Below are 17,971 nucleotides of genomic sequence, written 5' to 3' on the forward strand. Positions count from 1 at the left end.
AAATAGTTGCGGATGAGGTGGCGAAACCGCCCCTAAAAAACTAATAGAAATGATGATGTTTGTGGGCCATGGAGCTTAGATAGTAGGAAGAATGACTTGATTGGCCCACGTGGCTAGCAACAAACGGATAAGTACACGGGTGCGATCATCAAACCACACAAATCTTAAAAATCGTTCACACCATCCCACACCACCCCGCAAAATGCGATTTTTAATTTTCTGTGGTGCGGTTATGGTTTAAATTTTTGACAAACCGCGTTATTTGACATTTTTAACATTGCGGTTCAAACTGCACCGCAATATATATATATATATATATATGAGAATGATCAAATACAAAAATTAAAATAGAAATTAGGAACTAATCTAAGCCATTAGATCTACCTAATCTAATGGTCCCCCTAAATCACCACACCCAACTACTCTGCACCCTCCCACGCCCAATTTCAGCTTTTTTAATTTGATTTTTCCCGTCAAATCGTAAGTTTTTTTTAAAAATCTGATTTCACTGTATTTTTCTACATCTCTCAACGATCGATTTGCATACCATATGTGTTATATATCGAATTAGTTTTAAAAAAAATTATTTGATTTCTAGTTTCCATTTTAAATTGGTTTCTATTGTAGTAGCTCCCTATATATATATATATATATATATATATATATATATATATATATATATATATGCAAGTGTTTAAATACAAACTAATATTATAATACAAACTACAAATCAATAAGAGCCACATATTTAATCCCTTTCTCTCTCTTCCACGTGCATTATGTGACCATGTATTTATTTTCCCATTCGCTTTTAATTTGACTCTTCCCGTTAATAGATTAACTTTCTAAAAAAAATAATTTTACCATATTTTTCTCCATCTCCCACTCATTAATTTGCATAGCATATTTGCTATATTTTGACGAGAAATCAGTAGTTATGCTTAACTGAATCACTAAGCTGAAATCAGTACTATTTTAGAAAACAGTAGATTTAGTGATTCTCGTAGATATAATTTACTTATTTATCACTGAAATATATCAAATATGGTATTTATAGTGATTGTTGGAGGATATAGAAAAATACAGTGAAATTAGATTTTTAAAAGAGTTCACCAATTAACGGGAAAAATTCAATTAAAAATAGAGGGAATAAGGTGGAGTTGTGTGGGGATGGTGTAGTTTGTAGTTTGCATTTTAATTTAGTTTGTATTGGAGTAAAAATCTCTATATTTATAGTATATATATAATGTATATATAGATATATTTATATATTATAGATTCATTTTTTTATCGTAGAAAACCCGCAGCCGCTACCCTTCGGGTGCGCACTACGTAACCACGAGCGCACGCAATAGCCTGCAAATCGCAAATCACGGGAACTAAAATAAACTGCACTTAAGCGATAAACTCTGGTTTAGGAGCCATAATCATAAATTATCCTAACGTGAGATTCGAACACGTGACCAATAGGATAATATTCACCATTTACCTGTTTATTATAATTTTGTGTTCTAAATGTTATCTTACATATTACAAATTACCGACGTATTTTTATTTTTAGTAAAAACAAATTATTTTTAGCTTCTTTATTAGCTAAATTTTTATTATATCTGTATGTAAATATTAATTTTTTTGAATAAAAAAACTACATAAACCGCACCACACAACATTTTCATGGTGTGGTTTATCCGGTTTTTGAGGTTACACGATGCTGGTGTGATTTGGAAATTTGATCAAACCGCACTCAAAAAACCGCACCGCCCGCACCGCGATCACCCCTAAATAAGTATATTAAAATTTGGAATTTAGTAACTTGTATCTCGCATGCAAGAATTGTTTAAGATTGTTTTAATGTGTGCGCAATTCCATCAAAATTTTTAAGGATTTTTAAAGTTTATGGGTATCCAATTTGGATTTTAAAAAAATAATTTAATATATGAATGTATTCAATTTACATTGTAAAAAGTCCATTAAAACCCGAGTGTATTCAATCTGGATGTAAAAAAATCTATCAAAAGTTTGGGGTATTCAATTTTAATTCTAAAAACTCCATTAAAATATGATGGTATTCAAAAAATTCATGGATTTTGTTGTATTTGAAACATTGGTGGATTTTGACGAATTTGCTAGTACATTTTTAATTTTTTGAAATTTCATCAAAATATATTAGATTTCAAAGGATTTTTAAAAAAACTACACAAAATGATCAAGACTCTACAAGATTTTTTATCAACTCCGTCAAAATTCACGAGAAATTAAAATCAACGATTTTTTTTAAAATTCATGGGTTATAATCAATTTTTTTAAATCTCAATTAAATACACACCATAAGTTTTGCAAGCATAAAAAAACTAATTACTAAGTTTTGTGAGTTTATATAATTGTTATAAATGCATGGGCTCCATTAATATTTAAGATTAGAAAACCAATCAAAATTCATGGAAATTAGTGCATATTGTGTGCACTTGCGAACATATTAGAAAATCGTTATTTTTCATATTTTTTTATCTTTTTTTATCTTTTTCTTTATTAATAAGAAAATAAAATATTAAATTTAATAATTTAAGTTGATGATGTTTTAAAATTATATACATTTACTTTTATCTATATAATAAAATAACTAGCATAATAACCCGTGCGAGGCATGGGTCATTTTGAAGAGTTTTTTTATACATCATGCAATTATAAGGTTCTTAGTTATTTTTTATTTATAAATGTTGTACAATTTAACATGTGTATTATTTTCATACAAGACATTACCAAATTACACAACATTTCTAATATAGGTAATTAAGAATATATATATATATATATATATATATATTCTTGTTTGTGTTGTATAATTTATATTTAATGAATAAATATAAAAAGGCAGTCAGTGTACGTTTAAAACAAAATGATTAAACTTAATCAGTAGAATGTCTTTATTATGCTTACAAATAAAAATCTAAAAATTAACACATATGTTGAATACATAGTTGATCAAAAATTTTGAATTTTATTTAAATAAACTATATGTACTGGTTTATATTATTACGGAGTTCACTATTAAATTATAATTAATTTACTCAATTTAAAAAGATTAAAAAATGCATAACTAAAGTCAGAATGACATGCAATCATAATATACAATAATGTAAAATTTACACTTTATTGATATAAAAGTTGATTTTAATGCAAAATGTCTGTTTTTGAAATTCAACGTATGTATGTATGGAAAAATGTTAGTTTTTTATTTACACTACTGTTAACAAAGTACGATTAAGTTGTATGTGTGTGTGTCGACATGTAAATTATCGTATGTTACATTTCTTAGTAAATTACGATGGTTTCTATTATTTATATACTAAATATCTGATTTATGTATATGTATAATCATTATTAATATCTAGCGAGGCAATTGATTACTTAAATAACATGCATTTGTAATTATTTAAAAATTAAAATTATGTGATAAATAAATTACAATAATTTATATATGATATTCACATTATCACTGACAAACAATCCATATCTATTTTTTACGCAACCGAGTATCAATCATGGTTGTAACATAAAAATAAATTATATATTGTAAAGACTTATTATTGATATTCATGATTTTTTTTCAAGAATTCGAAGGAAATACTGTAATTATATCGTTATTTAAACCGTTTTTAAGTTTCTTTCATTACGACTATAATATTTCTTCATATAATAATTTGATAACATTGTATACTATTCTCCTAAAATTAAAAATTTTTCAATTCGATAAAATTTTATAAATATCAGTTTAACCGGTTAATTTCTTCAAATTATTGAATAATGTATATTTTTACTATAAATAGTAGAAAATGCATTAAATCAAATGCTACAATATAGTATAGATATAAATTTTATTTAAAAAATTTAAAATATTAAAATAATTCAAAATATTTGTAAAATATTATCTTGATCAATAAATATTGCTTATTTAAAAGAATTCTTTTTAAAAAGCTAGTTTTTTAAAGTGAAAAATGAAAAATAAATTGATATAATATATCATCGTAGTTTTAACAAATCTCGTGAAATCTCATATCAAATTTTGAATATTTTTAAAATCGGAACAAATCCCAAAAATAAAAATGCGCTACTAGTGAAGTTAGTAATTTTATTACAAGTAATCAATTGACTTGATCATATAAAGATATCAAACACATTAATTTATATTAATATAAGATATTAAAAAATTTCACATTATTGGTAAGATATTAAAAAATTTCACGTAAAATGTGACGAGATTTTTCGGCCAAGTCATGTAGTAAAATATCCAGTATTTTTTGAGTAATAGGCCAAGTTCTGATTTCAAATTCGAAATAATCTAAAATACATTGACTCATTATTATTCGAACTTATTTAAATATGTAATACCAATAGAGATCATGTATATATAAGCAAATCTATTTTCAATATTTTTTTAAAAAAATTATATATGTACATTTTAATTTACTTTTTATAATAAAAAATATGTTAAAAATATATGAGATATATTTTTAAACTAAAAAATGATAAATAAATAAAATAATAATCCATGTATGTAGTATGCCCAATATTAAATCTGGAATTCAATTCTTCACAATTAAATTTACAAATATTCAAGTAAGTATTTTTTTGGCTTCGTTTGTTGTCCCCTTTTGGAGAATAACTGGAGGAGTCTCACTATAAAGGGAGGCGGCTTTGGCTGAGAGCGGGAAGGTAAGCGTTAGCCTGACAAACGGTAAAGTACAATATGGATGGCTTAACACATTTAATTGATCGTAAGCTATGTCCTCCATCACGATGTCAAATGAAACTATCCATGGAATTGTGCGCCGTGTGAAACGTGGATCACTTTGTGCCTAATAGAGACTGAAAGAAGCTTTTATTTATAGGCGTTGGAGGCCCGAGTGAACGAAGGGAATTAGAGGGCGGCTTATGACCGATCATCCTTTGTGATTGCTTATTCAGAATTCAAGTAACTATCCTTAATGTTAAATAAACTATTAATTTAGTACACTTACATATTATGTGTATGATAAAAAACACATGCGACAATATGGTGTAGTGGTATGAGGTCCTATAGGTGAATGAAATATCTCGTGTTCGATTTCCACAAATCACATCTTTTATATAAATAATAAAAATAGAGGTATTTTAGTTTTTTCAATGAGACTTTTTAATCTTATGAATATTATACCCTTGTTCTCATATTTTATATAGAAGATATTAATATACATTGTTGATGATAATTAAACCCTTAGGTTAGGTAGTAATATAAATAATACTGTTTTAATATTAAATCCATGATTTATATAATTTGAAATCTTACGATCATTATTTCGTGTACCAAAAATTAATAAACAAATAGTGGGAGTTCTGTTTATAATAATTGTATAATAACATAAACGCGTGTGATGCATTGATAGCATAATCTTTTTATCAATAGGAAAACAAAGTGTACAAAATCATAAAATATAAAAATAATAAATATTTTTTTTATTTTGAGTTATAATCCTTTCCTTATATCTCGAAATTTGATAATATAGAGTTTAACTATAATATGTGACTGCCGGAACTCAAACATTAAACTTATGGCTGTAGTTTAGAAAATAAATAACTAAAATCTTTAATTAAAATATATTGTTGAGGGTTTGCGAACCCTGAATTTTTGTCTATAGATTATATATTAAAATAAATGAATATTTTTAAATTATTATATCTTACGGTTCTTATTTATTTATTTATTAATTTTAAGATCTAAAAGATGTTATTTCTTTACCAAATAAATGTACAACCAACAACCAACATATTAAAAGATTCTACTTACAAAATATTGATATATATATATATAAATATTGGGGTGAACGAAAAATCAAAAAAATCCGAATCTGAAACCGTTAAACCCCGAACAATAAAAAACCAATTCGGAAACAAAAAACTAAACACAAAAACTGATTCTCAGGTTTCGGTTATAAGTAGAAACTAAACCCCAAAAACCCGATTCGAACTGATTATTTAAAATATATAAATAAAATAATAAATTATATTTATTATATATAATTTTAAATTATTAAGTACTCGTATTTTATTAATACAAGGTTGAAACATTTTCATTTCAATTAGCTTCTTTATTGCTTTTTCCTTGTTGTTCCTGTTGTCCAATCAGTAAAAGGATTTTTTTGAACTGAATTATCCGAATCCCTGTATTCCTCCTCAGGTTTTTTTCTTTCTAAACTAATATATAAATGAAGGCTCGATTCATTCTTGTGTAACCTGCTTGCACAACATTCCCATTATTTGATCATTATTTTGTGTTACATGCCTGAAACTTTATAAAACTCGTTAACACGTTAGAGTTTTATACTAAGGATAAAAAATGTTTCTTTTCTTTAATTGAGTCATATTTATTTTATTAATTTTATATGCAGTCTTAAATCCGAAATCGATCCGATTTTAATGGACCAAAATTTTTAAACAAAACTAAACCGACAGTTACCGTTTCAGTTTTCGATCATAACAACCGTTGTATTACTAGCTTTAAAGGTTGTGTCTCGATCTCATTTGTGGTAAGATATCATACAAATATTTGAATAGTAAAAGGGTAATTTATGGTAGGGACGAAAGTTATGCGGAAGATATAATTTTATAGGGCTGGTAAGTCTGTAATAAAAGGTCTTGGGTGTGTATATCTCTTTTCTATAACATCACAAATTACAATTGGATTTTCTATGAACCTATCTAAAATTCTTTTTTTCCCATAAATTATTTTATACTTTTATTTTATTTATGTCCTCCCTCAATTCTTTAAATTTTGAAAATAGTAAAATTTTATAATATATAATTTACCTACATCACTAATATCCTTTAGTTTATACATTAAATGTTGCTTGTTATCGCCACTTTACCTCCATTCCTAACCTCAATTTAAAGATTTAATCATCATTACTGAGTGTCCGTGGGAATATTTCGTAAAATAGTCATATATTTTTATATGCTAGATAGCTTGTTCTTTAAATTCATGTATGTTTCGTGGGATTTTAATCCCAGGATTATTATTCGGGTAAATAATCATATCACTATTTGATATAGTGAGTAAATTATCCTATTTTGAAAGATATTAAGTGCAACACGGAGAGGGGTGAATGTGTTTCTTGGATTTTTAGCCTTTTTAAACTTGTTTTGATTGTTGGTGAACAAAGCAGTTTATATTTGTAGAGGTAAAGTGTTTACAACAATAAATCAATAAACACAATATTTCAAAATTCACTTAATTTGTTTTAATTAAGTTTGTTTTGCTACAAATTATATGTTCTTAAAAATATAAGAACTCAGCTTCTTCCATGAGAGAATATAAGAAAATGTGAATCTATTTTTTACTACTAAACTAAGGACCAGTGCATGCTTTATAGACTAGCAGCACAGGTTTACAAGACTTGCACAAAAATGTATTAAACTACTTTCTAAAGAAACCTTTTTCGATTTCCATTTCTAGCTTGGTAAATCTTTGCAGTATCTTGAAGGTCTATGACCATCCTTTGTCCAGTTAATCTTAGCCCTTGATCTTGTATTCTTCCAGCTACTTTGTAGACTTTTTGATCTAGTTGATAAATCATTTGTTGACTGATAATCTTGAATATTTAACTTGTCTGCATTCTGTACTTTGAGAGATATATCAAGATCTCCAGTTTGTTCTATAGAGAAATGACATCTCGATAAGTATAATGACTTATCGAGATCTCTGAGTTCTCTATAGGTATAACTGACTTATCGAGATCTATGAATTCTTGCATTTATAATGACTTGTCGATATGTCTGAGATCTCTACATGTAGAAAAGACTTGTCGATATCTCTAAGATCTCTATATATACATTTTGACTTGTCAATATCTCTGAGATCTCTATATGAGATATTAATTTGTCGATATCTGCAATTCTTCATATCTTCATTTGACTTATCGATATCTCTGAGTTCTCTACATGCAGAAATAACTTGTCGATGTATCCAGTTCTCTACATCTTCATTTGACTTGTTGATATCTTTGAGACTTCTCGATAAGCTATTCTGGACTTCTCAATAAGCTATTATGGAGTTCTCAAATGACTTCTCGATATAACTTGATCTGTGACTTGTCGATATCTTGACTTAGAACATTTTTCATAGGATTGTTTTATTAAACTCCAAGCTTCTGCACTTTTCTCTGAGGCATGATCAGGGCTTGATCTGTTGGGTTTAAACCCAATATGTGATATATTATTGTGTGTGTACTCTGTATTGATATAATTGAATCTCAAATATATGTGTGTTTCCTCCTAACAAGTGATATCATAGTCGAGGTTCGAGGTTCGTGATGAATTGGGTTGGAGGAACGTTCGAGGTTCAATTGGTATGGTGGAGTACGTTGATGGATTTGCTGACAAAGTTACGTGCGGTATGGCGGTTGACTTGCACCGTGGATCAATTCGTTCGGACTCGAGGTGGAATATGGACGGGATCATTGCAATAGTTTCAATTGTTTGATGGTTGATCAACCAGGTGAAGAATTTGGATGATGCTCATGATGTTCTTCAAAAGAGATCGAAGGATTGTGAAAGCAAGGATCGAGTGACTCAATGCTGAAAGAAGGCAATCGTGGTTGATGTACATGATTTTGTAGATTGATATACCGTTATGATGAAAAATGGTAGTTTGGAGTTATTGGAGGTCATTATACGAGTCTGAATGATTCTCAAAAGTTGGAAGAACGAGATGAAGAGATTCTTGTTCGAGGGGAGGCATTGGCGAACGGACGTTGATGGCTTCAAGGTGACCATTAATTCGGTTGTGAAATTGTATTGGGTTGAAGGGAGGATTGTTGGGTTCAAACCCAAGATGTGATATGGGCTTGGTGATACAAGACATAATTAGATTGGTTAATAAGTGTATGTGTTGATAATTATTATCATAATAGGATTGGGTAATAATTGTATGGGTAAACAATTATTATTATAATCAGATTAGGTATGTCTTGTTGGCTAAGTTTATGATGGCTATATATACATAGTGATGTTATTATTTTGATGTATGCTCAAGAGATGTAGTCATCTTAGGTATCGTGTGAGAGATGCTTGAGCATTAGTTGGCTCAAGTATCAGTTTGGGACACCGTTGAGGTGTTATGTATTAATGTATTATTGATAATTATTTTAATTAATAATACAAGTTAGGACGTGGGTTTTACACGCCAAATATATTGTTGTGTGTGTACTCCGTATTGGTATAATTGAATCTCGAATATGTGTGTGTTTCCTCCTAACAAGATCTTTTTCCAAAGTTTATTTCTTAGCTTGAATCTGTTCACTGAAAAATACTCCAGTCTAATCTTCTAACCTATTTACAGACTCAAGAAATACAATACAGAATACAAAATTGATAATCAAACAACTAAATCTCAGGGTTGTCAATGTGACTTAGTCTTGTTATTGTATAAGCATGTTTTGTACAACAATCTCCCTCAATTTGTTAGAAGATTGCTTATCATAAATTCATGCCTGATAACAAGTCTAACCCTATGCTAAAATCAATTACATAAAATATTGACAAATTAACAAATATAAATTTATACATTGAGTAATTACATCAGTTCAAATATTACAAATATTAGGTGAATTTCTCATAGCCTGGTTATTTCCTAATGAGGTCCTTGAGATTAGTAGCACTTGTAGTTCTTCAATTATTTATGTCCCTCTTAAGGCTTCTACTAGTCTGAGCCAATCATCCATTTTGTAGCTGTTGAGATAATTTACTCTGAATCTTGAATATATGTCAATTTGAATGTTCAGGAAATGTCCATCTTTTGAAATTCTACTCAGCCCCTTTGCCTTGAGTTCATTAAACCTTTGCTCAAACATTTCTATCTCCTTAGCATATTTCCTATCCCTTTCCTCCTTTTCAGCCTTTAATCTTGCATGTCTTTCATTTCTTTCTCTCAACCTCTTAGACACCACATCCTTCCACGTCCTTATACTTGTGTCTTTGTCTTTCATCAAGCTAATTACCCTCTTCAATTCTATGGTTGAAAATGTTTCCATTACCTCCCTGCTAAGTAAAATGAAGGAGCCATCCAAATAGTAGATTATGACTTCTGCTAAAGAGATAACACAAACTTTGACAATTTCTGCAGATAATTATAGGAAATAGTCATCATCTGTTATGCTCATGTTTAGAGGCAGAAAGTCATCTTGATTGAAATAGTTCCAGATGACACCAACATCAGATTGCATTTTCCTTGGTTTTCTTCCAACATTCTTGAAGTGAGTTTTGGTTGTAGGCTTGAATGAAGGTAGGTTTGTGATTTTCTTCAGTATGACTTAGCTAGATCTGATTGGTATTTTGAGTAAGGTGTTTGCAGTTTGTTTGTACAAGAATTTAGGCTTTGAGGTAGGATTGGTTGAGATGGTGTTAGGATTGGCTTGAAGGTTTGAGTAGGTTTGATTTGTGAAATTTTGATTTCTTGAACATTCTATTTTTTTGACTCCCCTTCACCACTTCTTCTACTCTTCCCTGCCTCTTATTTCTTCTCTTTTCTTCCCTTCTTCTTCTCATGCACCTTGCTACCTGTTGCCCTAGAAGATTGACTTGAATTTGAGCCAGAAGATTTGTGTTCATCATTATTCTGCTCATCATCATCCAAATCATATTTGGTATTGAATTGCGTAGTTGGCAACACGATTTCAGCATTTTGTAGATATCTTCCCAAGATCCTTATCACTTCCCCATCTTCAACTGTCTTATTCTTCTTGGACTTTAGATCTATTTTCCAATGTCATGATTAGTCTGAGATTACCCCTAACACAGTTTTTGGGGATTGTGAAATACTTGTATTTCTTGGTTTGAGAACAGATGTAGGCTACCCCTTTGCTTGGATGAAGATAGGCTTCAGGAAAAGCAACTATATGATCATTTATGAGTTTATTAAGAAATTAGTATCCTCTGGAACAACTGGATTGACCCTGTCAATTAGGACATCCAAATTAGATGCTCTCATAGATTGAAGATTTGAGAGAGACACATGTAGACACCTATCCAAATCACAATCATTGACATTGACAAAAACTATTTTCTCCAAGAAGTTCCCCTTTTCACCAGCACCACTCTCAGAAAATTAATGTTATTTCCCAAAGCTCTTTTGTAGGTGATGTAGTTGTTATGAAGAGAGACTCTCAGCACAGTGAGTAGCTCATTGAACTCTTTGTATTGATAAGGTCCTTCTGCAGCTTTTTGAAGTCTGTCTTTACTGACATTTTGAGAAATTTTAACTTGAGTAGAGCTTTGGCCAGAGTGTGAGGTTGGTGGATTTTTCCGTCCAGCTTCTTCTGATTGTTGTATTCTAGTTTCTATTTCCTCCTTAGTCTTGGTAGCAGGCAGAAGTAGGGGACTTGGAATTTTTGGTCTAACGGCTTCCGGAAAAGTAGGAAGTGGAATATTTAAAACACCCATAATAGCTCCCAAAGAGACAAAATTTTGCATTTGAAGGTGTCTGTTGTTAAGTGGCATTTATGTCCACTTAGAACGCTTCATAAAGGCTCAAATTGGTATTTTGTACTCAAGTTGTTTATATTTTTGATGTGTTTTTGTAGTGTTTTGCATTTCAGGGCATAATCGGAAGCATGAATGGTTTTACATTATTTTCATGCTAGAAGAGTGTTAGGATGGAGCCTCAATTGATTGGGCGGAAGAAGCCAGCAGTTGCAATCAAGAAAAGAAGAAATTTCCAGTTTTTCCAGAAGCTCAGTGCAACCGCACTATACTTGGGAGCGGCAGCGCCATACTCAGAGCGGTCGTGCCAGATCCCAGGGCAGCCACGCTAGGTCAATTTTGAAGAATCCTAATTCTATTGGAAGACTAATTTTATGGATTCCTGATTGGATGAGATGCTACATAAAGACCTTTTAAAGACGTTTTTCATAACAGAGAGCAAGGAGAAGACAAGAAGAAGACCTAATAGCACAAATTCAACAAAGGCGAAGAAGAACTAGTTTTTACTTGTGATTCTTTGCTTAAGTTGTAATCTTGGATGCTTTTTTTCTTATTTTTGAACCTAATACTCTTGTTAACGTACTTTTGGTTATTATTCAGTTTATAAAGACTTAGTTTATTTACCATGCTTTCATCGTAACCCACAGTGATGGTGAGTTCGGTTATGAACTATTCATTATCGTGGGGTTCTAACTGATTTACTTATGGATTTTAATAGTTAATTTTTTTCGATATCTTAGTGTGTGGTGATTGTATGATATCCTAGTATTGGTTGTGCTTGTTCGTCTTATAAGCGTCGAGAACTTATAAGATAGTGTGTTAATCTCTATTGAAGTGACACTAAATATAGAGATTTAGAACTTGCCATGCTAGCATAGGTTCGTGTATTTGTTATGCATGATTCGTAGGTAATTCTAACTATCTTATTTTCCCTATGTAATCATGATAAATAAATTGTTCATTAAACCTTTATATTGTCAAATTCTATAGACATATAGGGTCTCAATATAATTGGTGTCTATTCAGCTTCTATCTCTTTTGTGGATGTCTAGTAGTAGGGTATTCGTACAACGAAAGTTGGCGTTTACTAGTTTCGTGTTATCTGATTAGTTGTCATCACCATTGCATGCTAAGTTTAAGAACAATGACTTTGAATGAAGTAGTAATGAAGTTAGAATCCCATGTTTATCTCATATAAGTAATTCAACCTCAATTCTCTTAGTTAATGCTATTTAGTATAATCTCTTAGTTTAATCAAAACCCAATTTATTATTTATCTTAGCATTGAAAGATAGCCATATCATTGTTTCATAAGTGCATAAATTAAACTTAACCTAAACCAGTCTCTGTGTGAACGAACTAGAAAGAATTCTATATTACTTGCGAACGCGTATACTTGCGTGTAATTTTAGCGCATGTTTTCATCCTAACAAGTTTTTGGCACCACTGTCGGGGACTCGGTGTTAATTTTTAGTTTATGTGCTTGACATCAGTGGTCATTAAAGTTCATTGACTCAGATATTTTACTTACTTGTTTGCTTGTTGGTATTTCAGGTACTCTAGAGAGCATTTATGCTAACGCGTTCTTGATCTCGCAAGAGAACACTAGATAAAGCGGAGGAAGAAGTTTTTGAAAAAGTTGAAAAAGAAGTTGTAATTGCAATAGGAGAACCAGCAGCGAATCCGAAGGATTTGATGGATTATTCACAACCGAAGATCAATGTTATTCAGTCTAGCATTGTCAGACCAGCCATCACGGATAATACTTTTGAAATCAAGGCTAGCATGATTCAGATGATGCAAAACTCAATCCAGTTTGGGGGTTCTCCAACGGAATATCCCAACATGCATATTAGAGATTTAATCGAGATCTACGACACTTTTAAATTCAATAACATTTCTGAAGATGCTGTTAAGATGAGGCTTTTCCCATTCTCTCTAAGGAATAAAGCTAAAGGTTGGTTGCATTCTCTACCACCAGGCTCTATTACTACTTGGGAAGATCTTGCTTAAAAGTTCCTTACTAAATTCTTCTTTATGGTAAAGACAGCTACTATCAGAAACGCTCTTACTCAATTTGCGCAGCAATCGGGAGATTCTTTATGTGAAGCGTGGGATCGTTATAAGGAGAAGCTTAAGAAGTGTCCTCATCATGGGATGCCTGATTGGATGATTATCAACTGCTTTTATAATGGTTTGGGAGCACAGTCCAGACCCATGCTTGATGTAGCATCAGGTGGAGCCTTATGGGCTAAGAGCTACGATGAAGCTTATGAGTTGATTGAACTAATGGTAGCTAATGAATACCAGAACCCTTCTCAGACACTACCTCAAGGCAATATAGCAGGATTTCTAGAGGTAGATGCAGCTACTGCTATAGCTGCTCGACATAAGGCTTTAACGATGAAGTTGGATTTTTTGGCTAATTATGGGGTTAATCAGATTACAAGTGTCTGTGAGATTTGTGCTTGTGCGCATGAGATGGAGCAGTGTGCTATATTTAGTGAATCAGCTCAGTTCGTGAGCAAATTTCAGAGGTTGTAGCAACCAGTTCCAGCCACTTATCATCCCAACAACCGCAATCATCCTAACTTCAGCTGGAGAAACAATCAGAAAGTGGTGCAATAGCCTTATCAACAGTATGCAGAAAAGCAATTCAACCCTCCTGGTTTTCAGCAACCGCAATATGCACCAAGACTACAACTCCAACATCAACAATCTAATGAAAAATCTGAATTGGAGGAGTTGAGGCTCATTTGCAAGAGCCAAGCAGTTTCTATTAAGACTTTGGAGAATCAAATTGGGCTGATTGCCAATGCCTTATTGAATCGAAAACCTGGAACACTCCCTAGTGACACAGAAGTTCCAGGAAAGAAGGAAGCAAAAGAACAGGTAAAGACAATTACATCGAGGTCTGGGATGCGAACCCCGAAAAATTTCTAGTTCCAGAAGATGAAGTTGTGGCTGAAGAAGATATGCAGAAGGAAGCAGAAGTGGAAACAAGGAAGAAAACTGTGCAACACACTCCTCCTGAGGGTAATACAAGGGAGAAATAGGTCTATCCTCCACCTCCTTTTCCTAAGAGGCTGCATAAGCAAAAGTTGGATAAGCAATTTGCTAAATTTCTAGAGGTGTTCAAGAAACTTCATATCAACATACCTTTCGCTAAAGCTCTTGAACAGATGCTTAACTATGCGAAGTTTATGAAAGGTATTCTCTCAAGAAAAGTGAAGCTCGATGACTTAGAGACCGTTGCGCTTATGGAGGAATGTAGTGCTGTGCTGCAACAGAAGTTGCCTCCGAAGCTTAAAGATCCCGGAAGCTTCACTATTCCTTGCACCATCGGAAAGTTATCGTTTGACAAGTGTTTATGTAATTTTGGAGCTAGCATCAAGATGATGCATTTTTCTGTCTTCAAGAAGTTGGATTTACCTAATCCAAAGCCTACATATATGTCCTTGCAGTTGGCCGATCGTTCTATTACATATCCATGAGGCATTGTGGGGGACGTCTTGGTCAAGGTGGATAAACTCATCTTTCCTACTGATTTTGTAATTTTTGATTTTGAGGAGGATAAAAAGATTCCCATAATCTTGGGAAGACCATTCTTGTCTACTGGCCGAACCTTGATTGATGTGCAGAAGGGTCAGCTCACTATGCGAATACTAGATTAGGATGTGACTTTTAATGATATCAATGTCATGAAATTCCCTACTGATAATGAGGAGTGCTTAAAAATGGATGTTACATATTGAATTCTCAATGATCAAGAAGAAGCTTAGGATCTGGCTGTTCGGATGTCATCAGGATCTGATGTACCGTCAGGATTTGGTATGTCATCAGGATTTGCATGACATCAGTATTTGAAGACAGTCAGCATTTGAGGATTTGTTCTGTTCTTATAATGTGGAGAAGATATCTGTTACATCTGAGAGATAGGATTTTATCTGTTTAGTTTAAGATATGTATCAGTTTCAGTTAGTTTTTGATAATGTATATCTTAGATTAATCTGTTATAGCTGTGTAGTATATAAACACAGTTTAGGTCATCACTTTGAAAATATACTCGAGGATTATTCGACCTAGCAGCTCTCAAGAACATCAGTATTTCTTGAGAGGATTTTGTAACATTTTTTATCAGATATATAAAAAGCTGTTATTTTTATTACTTGTTCGGAAAATTTAAACAATTGTATCCAACCCCCCTTAAACAATTGTATCTTTACTGGGCAACAATTAATATCAGAGCTCACTGATAAATTTACTTTCAGAAACGATCTAAACATGTCTCTGAACAAGTATGAAAGCATTAAAATTCCCATTCTGAAAAAGACTGAATATCCAACATGGAAGGTAAAGATGCTCATGTACCTAGAAGCTACAGATCCAGATTATCTGGACGTTATCAATGATGGACCCTTCATGCCAACAAAACTGGTGCCTGCAACTCCTATTGTTGCTGAACATTATCAGCTGAAGGAGAAGACAGAATGGACACCAGAAGAGAAAGTAGATGTGCTGAAAGATGCAAAGGAAAGAAACATTTTGCATAACAGTCTTGATTATGTGATGTCAAACAAGGTCATAGCCTACAAGACTGCCAAAGAAATCCGGGATGCTCTTGAAACTCAATGTCAAGGAACCATGGCCATCAAGAAGAACAGAATGGCTGTTCTGATTCAAGAATATGAATACTTTGAGGCCAAAGCTGATAAAAGTCTCACTGACATCTATGACAGATTTCCGACTCTGCTAAACAATCTATCTTTAGTGGGAAAGGTGTATGATCGAGATGATTCAAACACTAAGTTTTTGAGAGCTTTGAGTGAAGAATGGGAGACTCAGACTTCAATTATACGACATCAGTATGATCTGGATGTAATTACTCTGGATAAAGTCTATGGCATGCTGAAAACTCATGATTTGGAGGTTTAGCAAAGGAGAGAGAGGAAAAGCAGTAAAAGGAAATCTGTTGCTTTGAAAGTTAATGATAAAGCTTCAAAAGAAAAGTCTATTGAAGCTGTACGAAAGAAGAACAATCTGTCAGAATCAGATACTGATGATTCATCATCAAATCCTTATGATGATACTGATTCTGAAACTGATGATAACATGACAGATTCTGATGTCATGTAAATGGCCGCATTGCTGGTTAAGGGCTTCAGGAGAATGAAATTCAGGAAGTCTAGGAACAACAGAAGCTTCAGGAAGAAGTTCAGTGGAGGTGAAAAGAAGTCAACTGGGAGAAAAGATGGAAAGGACTCTAAAGCTGGGAAGCTAGACAGGACAAGGATCAAGTGCTACAACTGTGATGAACCTGGTCACTTTGCCTCAGAGTGCAAGAAAACAAAACATGATAAAGGGAATAGCAAAGCCCTGATCACTTCAAACAAGAATTGGATGGACTCCTCTGACTCTGAAGGTGAAAACACATGCTATGCATTGATGACCAGTCTTGATGATCCTGCTGCTTCTGAGCCTAAGGTAAAAACTCCTTTCTTCTCTTTTGATACTGAAAATATATCTGAATTGAAATCTATTCTTAAATCTTTACATGGTAGTTTTAAGAATAAGACTTTAGAAAATGATAGACTTATGACTGAAATTAACACCTTGAAATTTAGGAATGATCAGTTAGAGTCTGACTTAATTCATCAGATAGAGTTGAAGAAGGAATGTGAGAGAGCTAAACATACAGTTAAGATTCTTGAGGCTAGATACAGTATGCTAGAAAAGGATCTAGAAAATGAAAGAAAAACCCTTAAAGCCTGGACTGATTCAGGCAAAAAGGTTCATGATATGATCTCAAAAAAAAACTGGAAAGAATTCCTAGGCTATAAAGATAGAATTAAGGATGTTGACACTGAAAATAAAATTTCCCTTAAAACTTCTGTTAAGTTTATTTCATCAAAAGCTGATGAACCCAAATCTACTTTCAAAAAGGGTTCAACATCAGTATCACAAGAAAAACTGGTAAGTGATAAAACTCAAGGAAAGAAAAGCAAGGAAATCACTAAGTCTGTTAGGAAAGAAAAGAATATAGGACTTTTGTCAGCAAGACAATTGAAAAAGAAAATATTTGAGGTTACTGACAAACCTCAAGTAAAAAGTCCTAAAAGAAACAGGAATGGTAAGCAAGGTATTTCTAAGGACTCAAATTACAAGGTTGTTCCCAATGCTCCTAGGAAAACTTGTTTTAAATGTGGAAATACTAATCATCTTGTTATTGATTGCAGGAGGAATAAGAAAAGGAAAACTGCTATTCCTGAGTCTGATGTTAGGGGTAGATCATTATTTTATAAACCACAAAATCCTTGTTTTCATTGTGGTAGTAGTGGCATTCGATTTATACTTGTAGTTCTTATCACAAGTTGTATCCCAATTACTATGAACCTCTACCTAAGTTTAAAGTTTTTTGTGTGATTAATTCTGTTGGTTTTACTAAACTTGCTTCTGACAA

At 32.1% G+C, this 17,971-nt stretch overlaps 1 non-coding gene across 1 annotated transcript; it reads right to left on the reverse strand.

The window, feature by feature from the left end:
* Positions 1-13,563: 13,563 nt before the first annotated feature.
* On the reverse strand, positions 13,564-13,670 carry LOC141663055 (small nucleolar RNA R71). The gene has a single exon (XR_012551141.1). It is a non-coding gene; the product is annotated as a small nucleolar RNA R71 (small nucleolar RNA).
* Positions 13,671-17,971: the final 4,301 nt, after the last annotated feature.

The sequence above is a fragment of the Apium graveolens genome, chromosome 5 (genome assembly GCF_009905375.1).
Source record: "Apium graveolens cultivar Ventura chromosome 5, ASM990537v1, whole genome shotgun sequence".
Classification (NCBI taxonomy): domain Eukaryota; kingdom Viridiplantae; phylum Streptophyta; class Magnoliopsida; order Apiales; family Apiaceae; genus Apium; species Apium graveolens.